Below are 23,170 nucleotides of genomic sequence, written 5' to 3' on the forward strand. Positions count from 1 at the left end.
AGAAAATGACATAACTCTTAGCATAAGCCCTATGATTGTTTTCCCCATTTGTCACTGAGCACAAAGACATGCCACAACACAGCAGTGAAGAGACAAACAACATGTCATCAAAACATAACATCACTTGCGTTCTGCAGTGAAGATGAGCCATAACAAAACTTAACGATCCTCAAATCTGAGTCAGTAGTTATCAAAATCCATTCGATTCCATACTCTATTGATAAAGGTAACCTCCTTACGTTTGCAGATGATACAATTCTGGTGATCTTCTTTCTATTGCTATGATGATTAAGAAGTTGGATACCTATGAGCAAGTTTCTGGTCAAATGGTTACTAACAAAAAATCCACTTTTTTGATCTCTGCTAATATTCCTGCCCCCACTCCTTCTTCCCTATTAATTATCTGGAATGCCCTATTTATTCGGGAAGAAAGAAAATTATCTACTTTAGTAGTATGGTCTCCAAAATCGTCAATGTTACTCAAGGATGGTTGGGTAATTTGCTCTCTATGGGTGGCGAAGTTCTTCTTATTAGATCAGTGTTGCACTCGATGCCCTTACATATCATCTCTTTGGCTCACTTATTGAAAAATCTCTTGCTAACTTCTTTTGGGGGTCCTCGGAAGGAATGATTGTGAACAAAAATATTCTTTGAGAAGTGGCAATGGAAATCTTTCTTTTTGTTGGGATAATTGGACTAACAGAGGGGCTCTTGCTACGTTGGTGGACTAAAGTACTCATTCGAAGAATTCTAAAGTCTCTGACTTTATTAATTCTAATCACTGGAACAAATAAGCTTCATGAAATTGTACCTTCTGATTAGTTGTCCACATTTTAACTATCAAAGATTTTTGCAGGTAATCAAGACCATGCTGTCTGGTCACCTGAACACACAAGCTCTTTCTCCTCAAAATCTGCCTCGAATGCTCTTAGACAATCTAATGGCTCCTCCCCGACTTTTATAAAAATATTTGGCATACAAAATTTCCTTTCATATGCTTAGACTCCTTAACAATAAGTTGGCTACAGATGATTCATTATCTCGTTTTGTTGTGCAGGGACCTTTCAAATGTTTTTGTTGTCACAATGGAATGAATGAGGACATCAACCACCTCTTTAGCTATGGTCAAATAGCGGAGAAAGTTTGGAAATTTTTTGAACATACTTTGGAACTGCTCTGGCCTAATTCTGATAGCATTCGTACTAACCTTATGAGATGGTGGAGTATAAATATACCAACAAAGTGCTTAAACTGACCACTCAATGCCTTCCTTCTGTGATTTTCTGGGAATTATGGAAACATAGATGCACTTATAAATAGGAAGGCACCAAAATCCGTGGTGGAGGTATTCTGAGGAATCATACGGGTCATATGATCATGGCTTTCGCAACATATTTTGGTCACTCTTCTAACAACTTGAACAAGGCACGTGCTATCAATATTGGATTGAAATGGTGTATTGATCACGGTTTCAATGTTCATACAATAATAGAATTTGATTCCTTGACTGTGATTAGCATGATCAACGAAGCTGCAACTACAATATGGAGCATTAAGGAGGAAATGAATGACATCCATAATATGATTTCAAAGGGGAAGTTTCAGTTCATTCATATATTTATGGAAAGAAATATCACTGCTGATCTCTAGGCCAACTTTGCGGAGCTTGATCAGAAAAATGACTTCTTCACTGAAACTATACACTTACCAAGGAAGATTGTAGTCACTATGAAAAATAATGAAGAAGCTCGTCCAAACTTTAGAATCAGATTTAGGAAAAACACTTTTATCTTCGACCCTGGTTGAGCTCTTCTTGAATGGTACTAGGTATTCTATCCTAGATTTTTTTGGAAGCCTAATTGTACTAGGAACAATCTTCCTCTTTTGCTTTATTTTTGGAAGCTAAAATTGTAAGAATGGCTTACCATTCTAGCTACTCTTGTATGAGGTATGGTTGGTCCTCCTTTGTAACTTTTTGCTTTGAAATGGAATCTTCTTTGCTGTTTTAAAAAAAAAACTAAAATCATTATACATTCAACTTGTATTATTGTATGAAATTATTCATGTGGAAGTTGTTGCTCCATGCATTATATGACACATTTTTATGTTAAAGACTATTTGATTAAAAAAAAGTTTTATCTAAATGCTTTCTTCTACCAATTTTTGGTATGTCATTTGTGTCACATTAATGATCATTATGGTGAAATCATGAATAGTTTTGAATTAATCCCAGCGACTAAAAAGAATTTTGAAAAATATAAATCTTGTAGTAAAGTTAAAATCACAAAAAGCCCTCATTTTCAAGTTAAAAAAATAACTAATCTATTAGAATTAATTCATACTGATATTTATGAACTTGGTGAAATTTAAACTCGTTTATGTGGATTTTGGGTCCCAATGAAATGTGAAAAGTTAAATTGTAAAGCTATTTGAATTATATTTAGCCCTGACATGATAATATTTAAAAGGGAAAAGATTTCACTTTTCGTCTGTTTTATTATGAGATTTTACAGTGGTAAATACTGGTTTGTAAAAATTCTTAATAAAAAAAAAGATCTTCCAATTCCCCCTTCCAAATGACATAATTAACACCATTCAAAGTAATTATTCTCCTCGTGTTGGCTTCCATCATTTTTTCCAAAAATATAGTTATCACTAATCAAAGTAAATCTTTTCTGATGTGAAAGTTCAGACCTGTTCGGAAAATGCGGACAAACAGAAAAATATATATGGTAAAAGTAATGGAAATAAAATGAAAAAATAACGACACTAAGAATTTTACGTGGAAACCCTTCTAAATAAGAGAAAAATCATGGGCCAAGAGGAGAACTGATATCACTATAGTAAGAAATTTTACATGTTTTCACCTTACTAAAATATCGCTCGCACTCTATTTTTTCTTCATAAACTATTTTTCTTGTATAGTCTAAGGAATACCTCACTCTCAAAATGATTTTTTCTCTCTAATTTGGTGTGTTTTTTAAGTAAGTAAGAGCTCTCTATTTATAGGAGAAATCTACTCCAAATGATGTCACCAGTGACAACATAAAAAACACAAGGTTTCAACTTTTGTACCTATGCAGATCTTTTTATAAAATTTTAACTGAAAAAAAAATAGTGAACTTTGATTTGTTACGACATTTGTTGACTTTAACAATAAACAACAAACATTAATCAACTTTTCCTGCATTTTAACTTTTTTTATGTTGATCTATAATGAATATGAACCCCACAAGAAGTTCTTAAAATATGATAAAATAATCATCTTAAATATCTAACTCAACATAGAAAGAAATTATTAGGGAATTGTATGTCATAGCATATATAACTCAACAGAATTAGACCCCAAATATATAAGTTCTGCTTAATTATTTGGATTATGACATATATTTTAATTTAAATAAATTTTGAGGGTTCAAGTGGATGATTATGACCGCCTCAAATCATCATCATTTTTTTTAAAAAAAAAATTAATCAAAATTTTAGTTTATTGATGGTGCAAGTGGATTAAAAAGCCCAAGAAGTTCAAAGTGACTCTGCATTTTTGTGGAAATCGTACATTTTCCCACTAAACTATGGAAATTGTCAAAGGTAAAATAAAGGCAAAAAATTGAGTTAAAGTTAGTACTATTTGTTCTTTATTGAATTTATAAAATCATCCATAATTCTTGATTTATATGACAGTGATGAACTCTTTTCAAAAAGAAAAATTCACTTCAATACAAGTTTTGTACACAATAATTCAACTAATTTAAACTAACATATACTATCTCCGTTCATTTTTACTTATTTACTGTACTAAAAATAATTATCCAACAATACTTGTTTAGTTTGAGAAATTAAGAAATAATTTATTCTTTTGTGTCTATTTTAACTTTGCTGTTAACAACACCTCAGGGAAGAGATAAACACCATGTAACCAAAAGATAACATCACTAATGTTCTGCAATGAAGATGAACCATAACAAAACTTACAGAAAATCCTTCATGTTTCAGCTTCTGGGGCAACCACTAATCTAGTGATTTCATATTCTCTACATATTCGTTTCAGTGTTGCTCGACTAACTGCAATAAAAGAAGAACACAAAAAGGGATTTCAGTGAACCTATGCATAAATCATTTCGGTTAAAGCATATATAGGAGCCTACATAATAAAAGAAGAACACAAAAAGGGATTTCAGTGAACCTATGCATAAATCATTTCGGTTAAAGCATATATAGGAGCCTACATAATAAACACACAAGGAATTAAGAACCTCAAATGCGCTAAAGTTAGTGAACTTACCATGTAGATTTTTGACAGCATCTTGAAGAGTCAAGCCAAAATGCTGCTCCAGAATCTTGCGAGTAATCCCATGATCTTTTTCTATCCTTTGCATTGCGTTGTTCTTATGTCAAATGGATATTGTCATTGTTAGTCCTTGCATTTGCCGCAGAATTAATTTCTAAATTAGGTTGCTCAAAGTGTGAATCAAGTTGTGTCATTTCACTTGTATCTTCAATATGGTCATCATGTGCTACTGTTGATATTTATATATGTAAACAACTAGTTAGTTATTAGTTACAGCTCTTCAATTAGTTAGTTATACTTCCATTAGTTAGTTATTAGTTACATTTCCATTAGTTAGTTAGAAATTGGTTAGTTGATACTCTGTTAGTTAGTTATATAAATGGCTGCTGCATATTCATTGTAAGTATCACTTTGTATTGTGTTTTCCACAACTTTTATCAATTCAGATCACAGAAAAGTTCTATCTCTTCTTTCTCACTTCTTCTTCTCTTCTTCCCTAAGCTCCATCAATGGAGATCTTCTAAACATATGCATTCTGTTCTTTTGTTTAATAGCTACTACATCCACGTTACCTGTTCCTCTGTTTGTCACGGCTTCCTCTATTGGATGAGGAAGTAACGGATGAACTTCCACTGTCTCTTCACAGTTGTGAGTCACTCTTGTGTGATAAACAAGAACAAACCAGTAGTGCAGCAGCAACATTTTTCTGTAAATTTGACTGTTGACAGAAAGAATCAATTTCTGTTGTTTCTCCTCCATCCTGAACTGGTTGAACACTTGACAGAGGTTGGCCAATTTCAAAGGAGCCAAGTTCATCACTCGGGGTAACTTTAACAACTTCAACGATCATCCTCTGCCCTAGTTCATCTCCAGAAGCAACTACGAAACCGGGAAGTTGCTCTTTCATTGTGTATAAAAGCATGTTCAAGAAAGTCTTTGTATCTCTTAACAACCATTTCATTGAGTGGCAGAAAGCACTCAACTACGCAAATAAAATTGTTGGTGCATTTACTTTGCAAACAAATAGCAAAACTCTGAGTGAATCCTAGCATTTCGTGCACTAGGCACCAAAGGGTACTCTTTGATGCTTAATAGAGTAACATCTTTGCAAAAGCATGAACCTTGGGATGCAAATGCCCTCCCCACCAATGCCTCACCGCTCGCAATAAAACAGACCTCAGAAGCATATTCAAACTCATAATACATTGAACTCGAATTATAGTTGACTTGCAGCAGCACGATACGACACTTTCAAAGAGAGGAGAAAAAGGAATCCAAATTTGTGCAAAGGGAATACAACTGTCTTTGAAGGATCTCATATAACCCATCCTCTATATTGTCAATTCTATTAATCATCCAACGGCTATAAAAATAATAAAATAAGCTATGAAATTAGTGGAACTGATCTCTTTTTTTTTTTTCTTTTATTAAAAACGTCAACAACACCATAACTCAAAGTCCAAGAAGTATGTTTATTGGATTCGAAATTCAACCACTATTACGGTAAATTGAACAAGGATTATGGATTTGTTCAAAGAAAAGTGAATAACCAATATAGCTGAGCATTCTATAAATAAAAGAAACTAGCAAATACCTTAATAAGATTGGGAAGACGCAGAGATGGTTTTGTAGATACAATCTCAAATACTCCAAGGCACCGCTGATCAGGGAGTTCGAGAAGTGGAAATGCATAATAAGAATGTAATCCCAAGCTAATTGCAGTTTGAAGCAGTGGAAACTCTGCCTCTGGACGTCGGGGTTATATTCTGGCAACCATCTTCTGGCAAGTAGAGCTTCCTTGTAATAATCAATGGGAATCAAAGTATCGAGACAGAGCCTCCTGTATGAAGAAAGTCTCTTATCAATTTCCTTATTGAAAACAAATAGTTGATCCGCAGTTGACAGGAAAGTTGATCCATTGACTTCGATGGGTGACCAGAATTGAACCAGAGAAATATATGGAATCAATATTTTAGCCATAAGACATTTGATCCTCAATTTCACCATTGCGGACGTGGAAACAACAGAATCAGTAGCAGCTGGCTCAAGAAGATAAGATTCAAAACAAAAACAAAAGAAGCAAAAATAGTTTGATATTCACAACTGACTCACAGATTGTTTGCTGGTACTGCAACTCATCGTCGTCTTTTATACTCCAAATTGCCCAGCCATTGGGCTTCAGTTAACACCAGTCCAGTTTACAAGGCATTACGGAACATACCGCTGAAACTTGCTGAACAAGATGCTCCATACAATACAACAGAATTCCCTTAGTCCACACTTGCTTTTGTTTACAGTTTTCCACTTTGTAGCCACTGTGGGAATTGCTAAAGCAAAATGTTGTGGAGTTGGCACTACTTGTTCTTTGTTGAATTTAAATTTTGTCATCTCATGACTATATATTATTCAAATAGCATTACAATTTTGTCTCAAACTTTACACCTTGTTTCTATTGGGACCCAAACACTAATTCTAATAAATTAATATTTTCTTTTAACTCGAAAAATGTGTGATTTTGACTTTAGTACAAGCCTCACATTTTTCGATATTCTTTTTAATCGCAGGAATTATTCCTACACTATTCATGATTTTACCATAACGATCTTTAATGCCAAAAAATTGGTAGAAGAAATCATATAAACAAAACTTGAAACTTTATTTATTTGTGAAAATGGTCCTTCATGTATGGAGGTTGAATTATTTTGATCCTTAATATACGCCACTCGATAGAAATAGTCCTCAATGTATGCAAAATGGATACCACTTTGATCCCAACCCCTAAATTTAACATTTCTCTCTTCAGTTTACTTGGCCCGCCCCTTTTCTAATTCTTCTTCTTCAGTGTATGTACTTCCTCTCATAGTCCATCCTATATATCTATATGAAGCTTATTCAAACACATTCATAATTTTTGCAACCAAAAAAATCATTTCTTCTCCTTTTGAAACAATTTCTGCCTTGTGGGTCAAACTGAATCACGGATCCACTGAAAGCGCACATACCTGTTGATTTCATGTTTCGTAGAATTAATTAACCGGCCGCATTCAATCCAAAAATCATCTGATTCATTAAAAGCGATTATACGTAGATTGTAGATTAATAGTATTTAAATAATGGGTAATTTTTTTGTGGGCGTATTTATCGTTAATCTTGGATCTACTAATGCTCTATTCGATTATCTTACTAATTTATCCTATTAATCGTCCTCAAATGGTTAACTTTTTTTTAAAAAAAAATTCTATCAAAGTTTCTAAAAATATTGCCATTCATACCCTTATCAAAAATTGGAATTCATTATCATAAAACGAAACAAATTGCTCAAATAAGTACCATTGAATTTCTCATCCAAGTATTCCAATGTGTGTTGAATTTAAATCTATTTTAGGGAGGATGCAATTGAGAGAGAAACAGAAAGGGGCAGAACAAAGGCAGGGGTCGTTAGTTTTTAACAAAGGACAGTTAACTTTAGGGTTGAGGACCAAAACCATGCCAATTTTGCATACATTTAAGACAATTTCTGTCAAGTGCTATATATTAAGAACCAAATAATCCAACCCCCATACATGAAGGGTCATTTAGATCATTTTCTATTATTTATTTCAATATTCAGTTTGAACATCTCATCACAAGCATACCTCTTTTCCACATAAATACCTTTCTTTACAATTACATATGGATCAGATTCAATAATCTATTTAAAGTCTGCTTTATTAATAAGAAAACTAGACAATAATTTTTTTTCATGAAAGGAGAATAAAATACATCTTTTAAAGTTAACACCCTCTCAGAGGTAAAACACAATTCGACATCTCCCGTTTCAAGCATTTGAATAGTGTGTGAATCACCAAACATGATGGTATTGGGTTCCTCAAAATGAGTATTTTTTAAATTAATCTTTGTTATAACAAACATGAGGGTTTATACCATAATCATCCCACCATCCATCAACACTCTCACCTATTTTTATGTTTGTAATAACCGCCACGAAAGGTTCTTCGTTAACGTGTGCCTTAGGTGTAGGACCACATTTACGGAATATACAAAATCAAGCAATATGCCCATTCTTGACATAAACAGAACACGATCCCTTATCTTGAACTTGTTGATTTTGTGCATGGTTATTTTACCATTATTTTTCTTGGGAGGTTACCATTATTTTTTTTTTGAATTTTTTTTCTTAGGCTTCAAAGAAGTATTTTTGTGAGATTCAGGAGTAGCATTATCTGAAGTAATTAAATTTACCTTCGCTGGGATGTTGCTTTCTTCTGATTGCAAAAGTGCATCTTGGCCTCTTGCCTACTTTTCCATACGAATTTTCATTATCGACATCTCAAGAGAGGCCGCCTTTTGTTTGTGGCCCATAATTTTTTGAAATTCCTTCCAAGAAGGTGGAGATTTATCTACAATGCTACAAACAATATGGTTATCTTCAATTTTGACCTCTTTGAACCTGAGCTCTCCAACAATCATTATGAAGTCTTGAGCTTGGTCTACCACAAATTTGTTATTCACTATTTGAAAACGAAAAAATCTATTAGCCGCATATTTTTTCGCTCCAACCTCTTCGATATCATACTTATGTTGCAAATGTTTTTCAAATTTTCTTTGCACTAGAGTAAGTTCTATCATAAAAATTATCAAATTGACAATTAATAATATAATATCGATATTTGTAGAAATCACAATCGTACTTTTTCACTTTCTCTAAATGAGAAATAGTTTCATCATCATTCATAGAGGTGATGTCAACTTTATCAAAATTCTTCTCAGTTAACACATAAGAAACATTGAGAAAACTTAAGTAGAATAGTATTCTACCGTTCCATCTCTTGAAATGATTAAATTTAACCAAAATGGCTTGTTAAGGTATTCCACCTTAACATTCACGACTTTTTCAATTGTAGCCATTATGAAATCTCCTTAAAATTGGAAGTGAAAATTACAATATTACAAGATTAAAATTAAAAAATATATATCTTTAGGCTGAAGCGTGGATATCTTGCTCTCTTTAAAGAGATTCAAGTCCGCTGCAACAATTGTTTTCACCGGTCCAGCAGTCGTCATTCTTGACTTGTCCTCTCCAGGATACAACACCTTAATCACAAAGTACAACTCAACAAACTATGAACAAGAGTTGAGTACAAAACTCCACAAAAAGAACACATTCCTTCAACTAATAAAATCTCTCTTTTTGACCAAGTTTATGCACTCTATATTTTCTTATGTTCCCAGAAGAGCACCACTATTTATAGTTAAGGAAATCTTCCTACCAATGAATAGAAAGATAATGGAATAGTAAATAGTGAAGATAAATGTCCTAGAGGTTACATATGTTACAAAGAATAATGATTGAAATAATATGAGGGCATCCAATGCCACTAACGTGCAAAATGAAGAGTTATGAACTTTTTAAATGGTTGTGAATTTTCTGATAAGGCACTCATAGTTCATACTTCATACTAACCTTTCTTGGCCAATGATAAGATTCTCGGAGAAGAGTGAAGTTTCCAAGCATTTGAAGGGGAAGTTCGCCTTCCACGTAATCCCAATGAACATAAAATGAGCTGATTGAGTTCAGGAGAGACCCCAGACATGTGGATATGTTCACTATTTGCCAAGCCGTGAATGATTCTGAAAATCTGTACAACAGGCACGAGTATATTTATCAAAAATTCATAAAAAGAAAAAATTATTGAGCACAGATTTGCAGTACAACCAAAATAATTGGATCATCTTCTACGCCTTGATGGACCACCAGATTTTTCTAAAGTTCAATGATACGTATCAAAACCAACATTTGTGAAAGACTCCATCGCTAACGGTTGGTTGTCACTTGTCAACATCCTCAATCTCAAAATTCAGATTATGTATGGTGGTTTAAGTGATGACAAAAATCCGAAATTGTGGAGTCCGATTGCATCTCATCCTACAGTAGTGATCATACGGCAAATGGAAAAGACCATACTACTATGACTCCCTTGCATCACTTTCCCCCAATCTTGCAGTGCCTTCACTGATTCAAAAAGGGTGCTGAACTGCACATTGGTCATGCTAACAGGACATAGAGGCATGGAGTAGGAATAATGATGAAACAAATAAAGCTTTGTATTGATCACCAAAGGAACTAATTACAAATTGATTGTTCACACAATCAAAGAGAAAATGGAGAATAGATAAGGGAGATTCCAGACTATTATTATGAAATAGCTAATGAAAAGAAAATAACATAAACACCTGGTTGTTACTCATTGTATTGTATTATACTTCTAGTTTAAATACAATGTGTGTTTTCATTGTTACTTAAATATTATTGCATTATATTGTTAGGTAACAATAAAAAGTCTCATTTTGTATAATAATCGATTTGATATAATCACATCGTTATCTTAATATTTTCTTACTTAATATTTAATAATTATCTTTTATCCTTTTACCTCTGCCTTTTTATAGTAGCTCTGCCATATATCCTACTTTTCTTGTAGTTTTATCATTCAAATTGTTGACATGAGACATTAGGTAACAATGAAAACGAATACAATCTATCTAAATGTTGTATATATTAAAATAATATAGCACGATATGAAATAATATGTAACAATCATCCGATTAGAGTGTGCATAAGCCGTAATGGATTATTTTCCTCTTCTATATATAGGCATCCTTTTAGGACTTCAAGCGTAATTTAAAAATCCCCCATTCATAACATCATTAATCACCTTGGTTCAATGTGCACAAAGACATATCACAACACAGCAGGGAAGAGCCAAACACCATGCCACCAAAAGATAATATTTCTGCAATGAATATGAACCATAAAAAAACTTACAGAAAATCCTTAATGTGTCAGCTTCAGGGGTAACCAGTAATTTCATAGTAGTCCTTCCCAACAATCTAAGTGAATGCATCCTATCCTTCAAATCTGAATCAGTGGTTATCAAAATCCAATCGCCACCTTCATCTTCATACTTTATTGAAAACCTTTCAAGTGATATCTTAAGCCTCTTTTCCACTTCCCCCCTCCAATTCTACCCTCGTTGATGAAAGGGAGAGTTGAAACTTTATGATATCACCTCTATATGTAACCTTTACCGTCATCACACTATCACAAGGTTTTCCTGTTGCAGGAGATATTTTTAACTCAAATAATTTGTGCCTTTTTCTTGGGAAAGAGCAGGACATGTTGATCGACCACATATGGTTTCACACCTTGAAAAGATACGCCTTGGCTAACATGGACATTAACCTTTCTAGTATTGTAACTTGTCCATCTAGTGATTTCATATTCTTTACATATTCGTTTCAGTGTTGCTCGACTAACTGCAACAAAAGAAGTACACAAAAAGGGATTTAAGTGAACCTATGCATAAATCATTTCAGTTAAAGGCATATGAGCGTACATATATATTGTTATTTGCAGTTTTGATGATTTGACAAACTTAGGGACCTTGTAAAGGTATCATGTTTCTTACTTGAGTGTTGAAGATGAAACAAACTCAGGGACCTTGTAAAGGTACCAGGCTCTCAATGTGACGAGCCGGTTAACTGCCAGCTGGAGAAGGTACAGAAAATAGGTGCACTCTTCCCAACGGCGTCAACCAATGGCAAAGAGTTTAAGGAAAGTGACTTGTCCATATAAAAGTCACTTTCCTAAACATCATTGGTAGTTTTTGCAACTTGACAAAGAACTTTTCAAGAACTCTTGCAAAGGCTATTACAAAACAAAACAGTAGAATTATTCAAACAACAGCAGAAATCCCTGGAGCATTCAGTGTAGTTGTTTAAGAATATATTCTCTTGGTCTTACATTGTAATCTATTCCTGAAACTATAAAGGAATCAGTGGGTAGTGTTGAAATTCTAAGTTGTCTAAGTGGGATAGCTTAGTAGGTAGATTTATTTCTACTTAGGCTTGTTAAGCAATAGAGACTATTGCTTGAACGTGAGATTAAAAACTTCTTCTCACATTTTTTTTAATCGTGTTTTACTTTTGCTTTTGAAGATTAGTGAAAACGATTGAAAATCTTGTGAGACACGTCGTGGTTTTACTCCCTTAAGCAAGGAGGTTTCCACGTAAAATCGTTGTGCTGTTTTAAACTGCATTTGACTTTCTGTTTATACTTATTAGTGTGTTAAGGGACGTCGTCCATTGTCTGATAAGTGAAGGCACATATTCTATCAAGTGGTATCAGAGCAGACACTCTCTATTTGGTTAACCCCAAGGAAGTGATATCTGTTCTGGAATGGCTGCTCCACTTAATCTAGAAGAAGGTCAGTCTTCAACAAGACCTCCTCATTTTAATGGACATTTCTACAGTTGGTGGAAAGTTAGAATGCATGATTTCCTCATGGCTGAAGACAGTGAGTTATGGGATATTGTACTAGATAGACCGTTTATTCCAATGATAGAAGAAAAGGATGGAGAGAAAATCAGGCTTGTTCCAAAGCCTAGACAAAAATACGATGAAGCTGATAGAAAAAAGATAGAAAAGGGCTACAAGGCAAAAACTCTTCTTGTCTGTGGGATAGGACCTGATGAGTTCAATTGTGCCTCACTTGTGAGTCTGCTAAAGAAATTTGGGATTGTTTAAAAACAGCCCATGAAGGAACTGAACAAGTCAAAGAATCAAAGATTGATATGCTTACCTCTCTGTATGAAAACTTCAAAATGAAGGAAGGAGAAACCATTATGAGATGTTCACAAAAATGTCCTCCATTACCAATGAGCTACGAAGTCTTGGGGAACCTATCAGCATGAGAAAACAAGTCAAAAAAGTGCTTCCAATTCTTCTTCCAAAGTCCTGGGAAAGCAAAGTTGATGCCATCACTGAAGCTAAAGATCTGAAGGTGCTCACAATGGATGCTCTCATTGGAAATCTGAAGACTCATGAGATGAATTGAAATCATGATTTATCGAAGAAGGAAGTCAAAAAGAATAAGTCATTGATGTTGAAGTAAAAATCAGATGAAGACTCCAGTGATGATGATATGGCATATCTCATCAACAAATTTCAAAAAATTGTGAGAAAGAAAAAAGGTTTTAAAAGAGGAAAAAAATGGTCCTCGAAATGCTACTCAAAATGATACCTGCTTCAAGTGTGGAAAAGCTGGACACTTTATTAGAGAGTGTCCTCTGCTCAAAAATGAAAACAAGGAACATCAAAAACCAAGAAGTGACAAAGAGAAGAGAAGGGACCTGGTACTCGGTAAGAATGATCAAAAAGTTGATGCCGACTATGTGGTCAAAAAGGCTCTTGCTGCATGGGGAGACTCTTCAAGTGATTTAGAAGATCCTGATGAACCAAATGCTGTGTCTATGGTTGCGGTTCATGAAGAGGAAACCATTTTCAATGAAATGTTTGCTTTCATGGCTCATACAGAAAATGAAGAAGAGGATGACAAGGTAACTCTTCTCGATATGAAAAATGATCTGAATAATTATTCTCTTAAAAAGTTGAGAACATTGGCAAACGTTATGATTGATTTTGTAATTGAGTTAACCTCTGAAAGAGACATTATGAATGTTGAACTTGACAGTTTAACTGAAAACAAAGTTAAACTGGAGGAGAAAATGTCAAAAATGGTGTCTCTAGAGTCTGATAACACTAAACTTAAAAACCAGTTGAATCAGATAACTGAAGAATCTGAAAAGCTAAATGGAAGGTCAAATGGTTTAGAAGTTGAAACTGAAGAAAAATAGAAAAACTTTGAGAAAAATCTGGGATTGTCTTTGGAGAAGAGCAACAATTAGAAAAGGATATTGTCAAACTTAAGGAAGAACTTGAAAAATCTCTTAAGTGGACAAAATCCTCTAAGTTGATGTCAAATGCAACAAATCAGAGTAATTTCAATAAGAAAGGGCTAGGAAGTTTGAATATCACTCCTCCTTTTAATCCTCACAGCAAGTATGTATTTGTGTCTGACAATCTGCTTTGTCTTCATTGTGGTAAAAATGGGCACTTAAAGGGAGAGTGTGCTGGCTGGAGAAATTCCCATGAAAGACTCTCTAATTATGCTGAAAGGCAAAAATTATCAAAAGAGAGACCTGGTCCTCCAAAATCTGTTTCAACCGATAGATTTTCAAAGAAAGAATCTATCACTGTTCCAATGTCCTTTGTTAGAAAGTTTCAAAAACTGCCCTATTGGACTAAATACAATTTGATCACTCCTTTGTCTGCCTTCTGGGAACTCAAATTGAAATGGGTTCCCAAGCTAAACAAGTGATTCTTGGTGCAGGTGAGTGAGAGGAGCAGAAGTCAATGTTCGTATATGGACAGTGGATGCTCTAAACATATGACTGGTGACATCATAAATTTCCTCTCATTCAAGACACTTCAGGGAGGAGGTGTCTCTTTTGGTGATGGAAAGAAGGGGTACATTTTGGGAGTTGGTAAAGTCGGAAAGTCTCTTGAAGATTCAATTGACAATGTGTATCATGTTGATGGGTTGAAGTATAGTCTTTTGAGTGTGTCTCAAATTTGTGACAAGGGAAATGAAGTCAAGTTTACTTCTGAGAAGTGCACTGTGGTTAGTCTAACTACAAAGAAAGTAATTCTCGCTGCTTTCAGAAGTAAAAACATGTATGTGGCCAACTTAGAATCGTCTCATAGAGATGACCTGACATGTCTTAGTGCTCAAAATGAAAATGCTGATCTTTGGCATCGTAGGCTAGGGCATGTGAGCTTATCTTTATTGATCAAACTGATTTCTAAGGACCTGGTCCGAGGTCTGCCAAAGCTGAAGTTTGCTGAAAATAAAATATGCGAAGCTTGTGTCAAAGGAAAACAAATCAGATCATCCTTTAAGCCCAAAAAGCAAGTAACCTCATCAAGAACACTGGAGTTGTTACACATGGACTTATGTGGACCTTTGAAGGTTCAAAGTAGAAATGGCAACACATACATTCTGGTGATAGTTGATGATTACTCAAGATATTCATGGACAAGATTCCTAAAATCAAAGGCAAAAACACCTGAAGAATTGGTGGTGTTTTTCAAAATGATTCAAACTAAATTGAATCAAGTGATTTGTGACATTCGATCTGATCATGGAACTGAGTTTGAGAACTCAAAACTGGATCAATTCTGCATGGAGAATGGTACGAGTCATAACTTTTCTGCTCCAAGAACTCCTCAACAAAATGGAGTGGTGGAAAGAAAAAACAGAACCTTGGTGAACATTGCCAGATTCATGATTATTGAGTCAAATCTTCCTCAAAGTTTCTGGGCTGAAGTTGTCAACACAGCTTGTCATGTTACCAACAAGTGTCTGATAAGAGCTGTTTTGAATAAGACCCCCTATGAGCTGCTCAATAACAGAAAGCCTATGCTGAGCTATCTTAGGGCTTTTGGGTGTAGATGTTTTGTGCTGAACAATGGAAAGGATGATCTGGGAAAGTTTGATCCTAGGAGTGATGAAGGAGTGTTTGTTGGATATTCCTCATCGAGTAAGGCATACAGAATATTCAACAAAAGAACGCAGTGCATTGAAGAAAATATTCATGTTGTTTTTTATGAAGATGGAAACCTGAAGAGCAATGGTTCAAATGATGAAGATTAAGTGATCAAGCTGTTCAGTTCAAAGAAAATTGAAGGCAGTGAAGCTGATGCAGAACAACGATTGAAAAATGACTATGATAATCATAATCATAGCCTACCTGAAGAGGCTGATGAAGTGGAAAAGTGTGATGAGGTACCTGGTACTATTCTGAATTCCAGGCAGAGTACATCAAACTCTCCAGAAAATGATGACACCCTTGATGAAGTAGAACATGCGGATCAGCTCAACCAGTCTGCTTTAAGACCAGGATGGAAACATAGTTCATCACATCCTTTTGATTATCTTATCTTCTCTTTGAACTCTGGAATTCATACTAGATCAAAAACAAGAAATCTAGTTGCATTTTCAGCATTCATATCTATTGAGCCCAAGAATGTGAAAGAGGCATTAAGTGATGCAGATTGGATCAACTCAATGCAAGAAGAACTTCATCAGTTTGAAAGAAGCAAAGTATGGTACCTGGTTCCTCGACCTGTAGGCAGAACAATAATAGGAACCAGATGGGTTTTCAGAAACAAGCTCGATGAAAATGGAGTGATCACTAGAAACAAATCCAGGTTGGTGGTTCAAGGATACAATCAAGAAGAAGAAATAGACTATAATGAGACTTTTTCACCTGTTGCCAGGATGGAGGCTATTAGAATTCTAATAGCTTTTGCTGCATTCATGGGATTCAAGCTGTATCAAATGGATGTCAAAAGTGCATTTCTGAATGGAGATCTGAAAGAGGAGGTATTTGTCAAACAACCTCCTGGTTTTGAAGATGCTGAGCTACTAGATCATGTGTTCAAATTGAATAAGGCTCTGTATGGTCTGAAGCAAGCTCCTAGAGCATGGTATGAGAGGCTGTCAAAGTTTCTGCTGAAGAATGGTTTCAGAAGAGGAAAAATAGACAATACTTTGTTCTTATTAAAAAGAGAACAAGAATTGCTTATTATTCAAGTTTATGTGGATGATATAATTTTTGGAGCTACTTCAGAATATTTGTGTGATGAATTCTCATCATTAATGGGAAAGGAATTTGAAATGAGCATGATGGGCGAACTGACATTTTTTCTTGGTCTACAAATCAAGCAATCATCAAATGGGATTTCAATCTGTCAGGAGAAGTACATTAAGGAGCTACTGAAGAAATTCAACATGTTTGACTCCAAACCTATTGATACTTCTATGGGAACAAATTCCAAGCTTGTAGTAGAGGAATCTGATCCTCTTGTGAATCAAACCATGTATAGAGGAATCATTGGGTCCTTGTTATATCAGACTGCTAGCAGACCTGATATTATTTATAGTGTTGGAATGTGTTCCAGATTTCAAGCATGTCCTCGTGATTCACACTTGAAGGCTGCAAAACATATTCTAAGATACTTGAAGAAAACAGGGGACCTGGTTCTCTTCTATCCAGCAGGTGACACTTTTGATCTAGTTGGCTTTGCAGATGCTGATTTTGCTGGTTATCAAGTTGACAGGAAGAGTACTTCTGGAATGGCTCATTTCCTTGGATCCTCACTCATTTCTTGGGGAACTAAGAAGCAGAATTCAGTTGCACTTTCAACAACTGAAGCTGAGTATGTAGCAGCGGCTGTATGTTGTTCCCAATTGTTATGGATCAAGCAACACTTGGAGGATTTTGGTATAAACATCAAAGTTATTCCTCTTATGTGTAACAATACTAGTTCTGTTAGTATGGGAAAGAATCCAGTTCACCATAAGAGAACAAAGCATATTGATGTTAGACATCACTTTCTGAGAGACAATGTTGAAAAGGGGAAATTGTGCTTACATATTGTCCAACGGAGGAGCAAATTGTAGACATCTTCACCAAGGCTCTCAGTAAAGATTAATTTGAGAGAAATCGACTGAAGTTGGGCATGATGATCTCTAAGTGATGTCCTTAGCTTCCAACAGTTGAATTCCCTTGATGGATAAAATTGTAATGCAGGTATCCTTTGTGTGGATAATCAAATATCTGGATTAAGATCATTTTTGTACCTTTTGTAGGTATACTTTCAGGAAGGACTGGCCTAGCGAAGACATGACTAGAACAACTGGGGAATGAGGATAAAACTGTGTTATGGTACCCTGGTGCCTGTCCAGGTTAGCATTTGTACATTATTTTTAAACTGAAAATTATGACCGTTGATAATGCCACGTGTCATTCATCGGTCATTCTAACCTTTAGTCCTATCGCTTATTCCTCAAGCGACACATCAAATCATGGACCTGGCACCGTTTCAAGTTTTTTTAAACCCTCTTTACTCCTTTTTGAAATTCTCATCCGTTCTTTAACATTCTTTCTGCTTAAAAAGGGAATCAAGTAAAAGTTAAAAGACAAAATCTTTTCCTTCTTCTTCCTTTTTCTCTTCGAAAAGATATTTTTTGTTCTCATTCTAGTCAAAAATGTCTGCTCCTTCTTCTACCTCCAAACAAATGCTCACTACTCTCAGTGAAATAGAACCCATTGCTTTCTACTCTCCTTCTGTTGTGGAGTCCAGATCCAGTGCTCCTTCAAGTTCTCAGAGAGATACACCTGACAATCCATTCTACTCCATAGATCTGAACAAAAGTAGCTTGCCTACCGGACCTGGTCTTTGCCAAGAAATGCTGCCTGATAATCTTTTTGAAGGAGATCTGCCAAGAAATAAATCGTCTGAGTCTAATATCTTGGCAGCAAGTGAAGAACTAGTTATTGATTGTCTGGCTATGTTGAGGGAAGAGGCTAGGGATGAGCAAACTGAAGCTTTGCAGAGGGAAGAGGTAAGAGACACTCAACCTATTTTTGATAAAACTCCTGACATTGGAAGGTATCCTTCTTCCACCTCTTCAGACTCTGAAAGTGAGGAGGAACCCCTTAAATGGAAGGTTGAGAGAAGAGAGGGTGAAATTTCTAGGAAGGAAAAAGAGAAGGTTGTGGAAGAGGCCCCTAGGAGAAGACCTACTACTAGGTCTGATGCTCGAAAATTGATGGTCGATGCCTTAAAGGGCATTACACGTTCTACGACTGCTATTAGAAGTGCCAGAATCTTTAAGGTATCAAACTTCAAAATGCCTGAGTCTGATGTTGTTGAGTTGTTTGCTGAGGAAGTTGAAAAGAAAAGTAAGAAGAAAAGGTCAGGAAACAAAAAGGCAAAGGATTCAAAGAAGGTTGAAAAAATAAAGTCCAAAAAGAAAAGTTCTGCAGGAAAAATGAAGAGATCACAGGGACCTGTTGCCCAAAACAGGAGTGATGAGAGTGTCAACATGCAGGAAGTTGTTGACAACCTGAGAAAGCAAGCCGTCTCGGCTGGGAGAGTCTTTGATATGGGAATAATCAATCTTCCCGGCATGGACTCTTTTCATGATATGGTAGAAATTCAATCATGGTTGCATCTGTTCAACAGAAAATCTCCTATCCTCTATGAAGAAGAAGTGCGTGAATTCGATTATAATATTCAATTCAAAGAAGATGGGAGTATCCTCACAAGGGTAAATGATATTGTTGTACATCTGGATGAGTGTCTGTTGGGAAAAATTCTCAGGGTACCTAAAGAGGGGACCGGGTCTGTGACTGGAAAAACTTTCTCTACTGAGTTTGTGTCTTTGGTTTCTAAGATACCCACAACCAAGGTTGCTGGGATTTTTAAGAAGGTAATGAAGAGCGAGTACCAGTTGGTGTTCGAATTTGTCAACAAAGTTCTCCTTTCTCGTACTGAAAAGAGGACTTCAGCAACTTCTGCTAACTTGTTTCTGATGAAGATGTTGTGCAGATTCGAAGCTCTGAATCTCCCAAGGCTTATGCTTGAGCACATCTACAAAACCGTCATAGAGAGGAAAGGAATTCATGGAATGGGATACGAATACTTTTTCACAGAAGTATTCAAGCATTTTAAAATTCCTCCCAGTGTTGGCAAGGTTGGGACGGTGAAACAAATTGTTTCAGAGAGTACCCTGGTCGAATATGAGTGTATTGAAGGGAGAGGCAATCCCAAGAGCAAGATGACTCAACTCATCGAAGATCGGGATCAACTCAAGCATGAGGTTGAGGAGCTCACTGTGCGTTTGAGTGGTAAAGATGCAGAAATTGCCATACTCAAAGCAGAACTACTTACTGCACAGACTGAGGGACCTGGTACTTTCGTGGTACAAGCTCTAAAGAGAGAAAATGCAGAGTTGAAGGCCAAGATTACTGCCTTACAGGAGAAGGCAATTAAAGATAATGATGCTGCCAATGCACGATTCACTCTCATTATCCAGTCCCTATCTCATCAACCTCCTCCTTTCTAGCCTGTTAAAAAAAAACCTCCCCTATGTCTTTATTTTTGTGGCTTATCTTTGTGTTATTGGATAATCAGTTTGACTTTTATGTAATAAATGTTATTGTGGAATGCTAGCTAACTTTGACCTTATTCAGTACTACTGTTGACATCATTGGTTTACTGCATATCTTTTTTCTGATGCCAAAAGGAGGAAGTAAAATTGGTAAGCAGCTAAATGAGTATGTGTGTGGGGGAATACAGTGAGGGGGAACAAAGTGAGAGGGAATATAGTGAGGGTGAACAAAGTTGGAGTGGTGTCTGAGAATATTGTTTGTCATCATCAAAAAGGGGGAAAATCTTATTTGCAGTTTTGATGATTTGACAAACTTAGGGACCTTGTAAAGGTACCAGGTTTCTTACTTGAGTGTTAAAGATAAAACAAACTCAGGAACCTTGTAAAGGTACCAGGCTCTCAATGTGACGAGTCGGTTAACTGCCAGCTGGAGAAGGTATAGAAAGTAGGTACACTCTTCCCAACGGTGTCAGAAAGTGGGACTTCTCCAACCAATGGCAAAGAGTTTAAGTAAAGTGACTTGTCCATATAAAAGTCACTTTCCTAAACATCATTGGTAGTTTTTGCAACTTGACAAAAAACTTTTCAAGAACTCTTGCAAAGGCTATTACAAAACAAAAAGGTAGAATTATTCAAACAACAGCAGAAATCCCTGGAGCATTGAGTGTAGTTGTTTAAGAATATATTCTCTTGGTCTTACATTGTAAACTATTCCTGAATCTATAAAGGAATCAGTGGGTACTGTTGAAATTCTAAGTTGTTTAAGTGGGATAGCTTAGTGGGTAGATTTATTTCTACTTAGGCTTGTTAAGCAATAGAGACTATTGCTTGAACGTGAAATTAAAAACTTCTTCTCACATTTGTTGTAATCATGTTTTACTTTTGCTTTTGAAGATAAGCGAAAACGATTGAAAATCCTGTGAGACAGGTCATGGTTTTACTCCCTTAAGCAAGGAGGTTTCTACGTAAAATCGTTCTATTGTTTTAAACTACATTTGACTTTCTGTTTATACTTATTAGTGTGTCAAGGGACCTCGTCCATTGTCTGATAAGTGAAAGCACATATTCTATCATATATAATAGCACAAAAAGAACTTAGAACCTCAAATGCGCTAAAGTTAGTCAACTTACCATGTAATTTTTTTGCAGCATCTTGAAGAGTCATGCCAAAATGTTGCTCCAGAATCTTGCGAGTAATCCCATAATCTTTTTCTATTATTTGTATTGTCTTTTTCTTATGCGAATGGATTTTATTGTTGTTAGTCTTTGCAATTGCCGTAGAATTAATTTCTATATTTGGTTGCTCAAAGTGTGAATCAAGTTGCATTATTTTAGGTGTATCCTCAATGTGGTCATCATGTGCTACATCCAGGTTAACTTTTCCATTGTTTGTCACAGATTCCTCTATTGGATGAGGAAGTAACAGATCAACTTCCAGTGTCCTTTCACAGTTGAGTGAATCATGCTTGTCTGATGAACAAGAAGGAACTAATAGTGCAGCAGCAACAACAACATTATTTGACTATTGGTTGACAGAATAATTTCAGTTGTTTCTCCTATCATGAAGAGATTGAACACTCAGCAAACATTGGTCAAATTTTGTTGTTCCTTCTCCATCCTGAAGTGATTGAACACTCTGTAAAGATTGGCCAATTTCAGAAAGGAGTCAAATTCATCACTCAGGGAAACTTTAACAACTTCAACGAGCATCCTCTACCCTAGTTCTTTTCCAGGAGCAACTATGACACCTGGAAGTTGTTCTTTCATTGTGGATAAAATTATATTTATGTTAGTCCTTGTATCTCTAGCATACATTGTGTTGGGTGGTAGGAAGTACTCAACTACGTAAACGCTATTGTTGGCGCATTTACTTTGCAAACAAATTGCAAAACTCCGAGTGAATCTAACTTTTCGTGCACTAGGCACCATACGGTACTCTTTGAATGCTTAATAGAGTAACATCCTTGCAAAAGCATGAATCTTGGGATGCAAATTCCCTCCCGACCAATGCCATACCTATCACGATCGGAATCTAGACCCCCAGATGAGACCGACGTTGTTGACCTCTCAGAGGTTGCAAACAAGCCTACTTACGTCATTCTTACTTTACATAGGTTAATTTTTAGCGGAAAATTTGAAATTTTTGATTCTTTAATCATACTTGCTAAACATTCTTAATATTTCGTAATCTTTCATCATCAACCATCTAACATTTAAGAGATAAGCAACTGAAAGAAATAATTCATTAGACTCTTCACTTGGACCATTAGACTGAACTCTCTCTTTCCCTTGTTCTTGACTTCTCCTAATCGGACAATCCTTCACCATGTGACCCGGTTTGACACAACTATAACAAGCATTAGTGCCCCTCATACATTCTCCTCCATGTAGTTTGCCACACTTCCTGCAAGGTGGTCTCTCCTGAGGTGTATCTACTTCATTGTTTCTCTCAACTCTGGACTCCAAATTTCTATCATGACGACCCTTGGATGAACTTGACTCCCCTTGGTGGGAGAGTCCCTTCTTAAACCTGGGCTTATCCCTGATTTCAGTACTACTTTTCCTTGAAAAATTCTCCTCAGCATGCCTTGACTTGTTCCCTACCCTAGTGTGTATCCTCCTTCTGCTTTCCTCCACTTGCTGGACATGGACCATAAGTCTGGAAAGGTCCATGTTGTCATGCAGCATAGCTGCCCTATATTCCTCTTCGAGATCTTCAGCAATTCCTGTCAAGAATCTAATCATCTCGTCTCTGCTGTTAGATACAAGAGAAGTGGCATACCTTGATAGTTTCATAAAATTTAAGGGAATACTCACTGACCGTCATAGATCCTTGTTTAAGGTTGATGAACTCCTCAACCTTGGCCTCCTTCATCTCTCTAGGGAAAAACCTTTCCAAAAATGTTGTCTTGAACAGCTCCCATGTGACTGGCACTCCACCTAGGACCCGACTATCTTGCCACATTTTGCACCAAGTCTGTGCAACATCCTTGAGTTGGTAGGAAGCCAGCTCAGC

The 23,170-nt window shown here is 35.9% G+C and overlaps 1 long non-coding RNA gene across 1 annotated transcript; it reads right to left on the reverse strand.

Moving 5' to 3' along the window:
• Positions 1-1,552: 1,552 nt before the first annotated feature.
• Positions 1,553-6,570, reverse strand: LOC138339524 (uncharacterized). Its single transcript, XR_011212330.1, has 5 exons — positions 6,404-6,570; positions 5,886-6,330; positions 4,286-4,520; positions 3,976-4,065; positions 1,553-2,000 (listed from the first exon to the last, which is right to left on the reverse strand). It is a non-coding gene; the product is annotated as an uncharacterized lncRNA (long non-coding RNA).
• Between the last annotated feature and the right edge of the window lie 16,600 nt (positions 6,571-23,170).

This window comes from Solanum lycopersicum, chromosome 11 (genome assembly GCF_036512215.1).
Source record: "Solanum lycopersicum chromosome 11, SLM_r2.1".
Lineage (NCBI taxonomy): Eukaryota > Viridiplantae > Streptophyta > Magnoliopsida > Solanales > Solanaceae > Solanum > Solanum lycopersicum.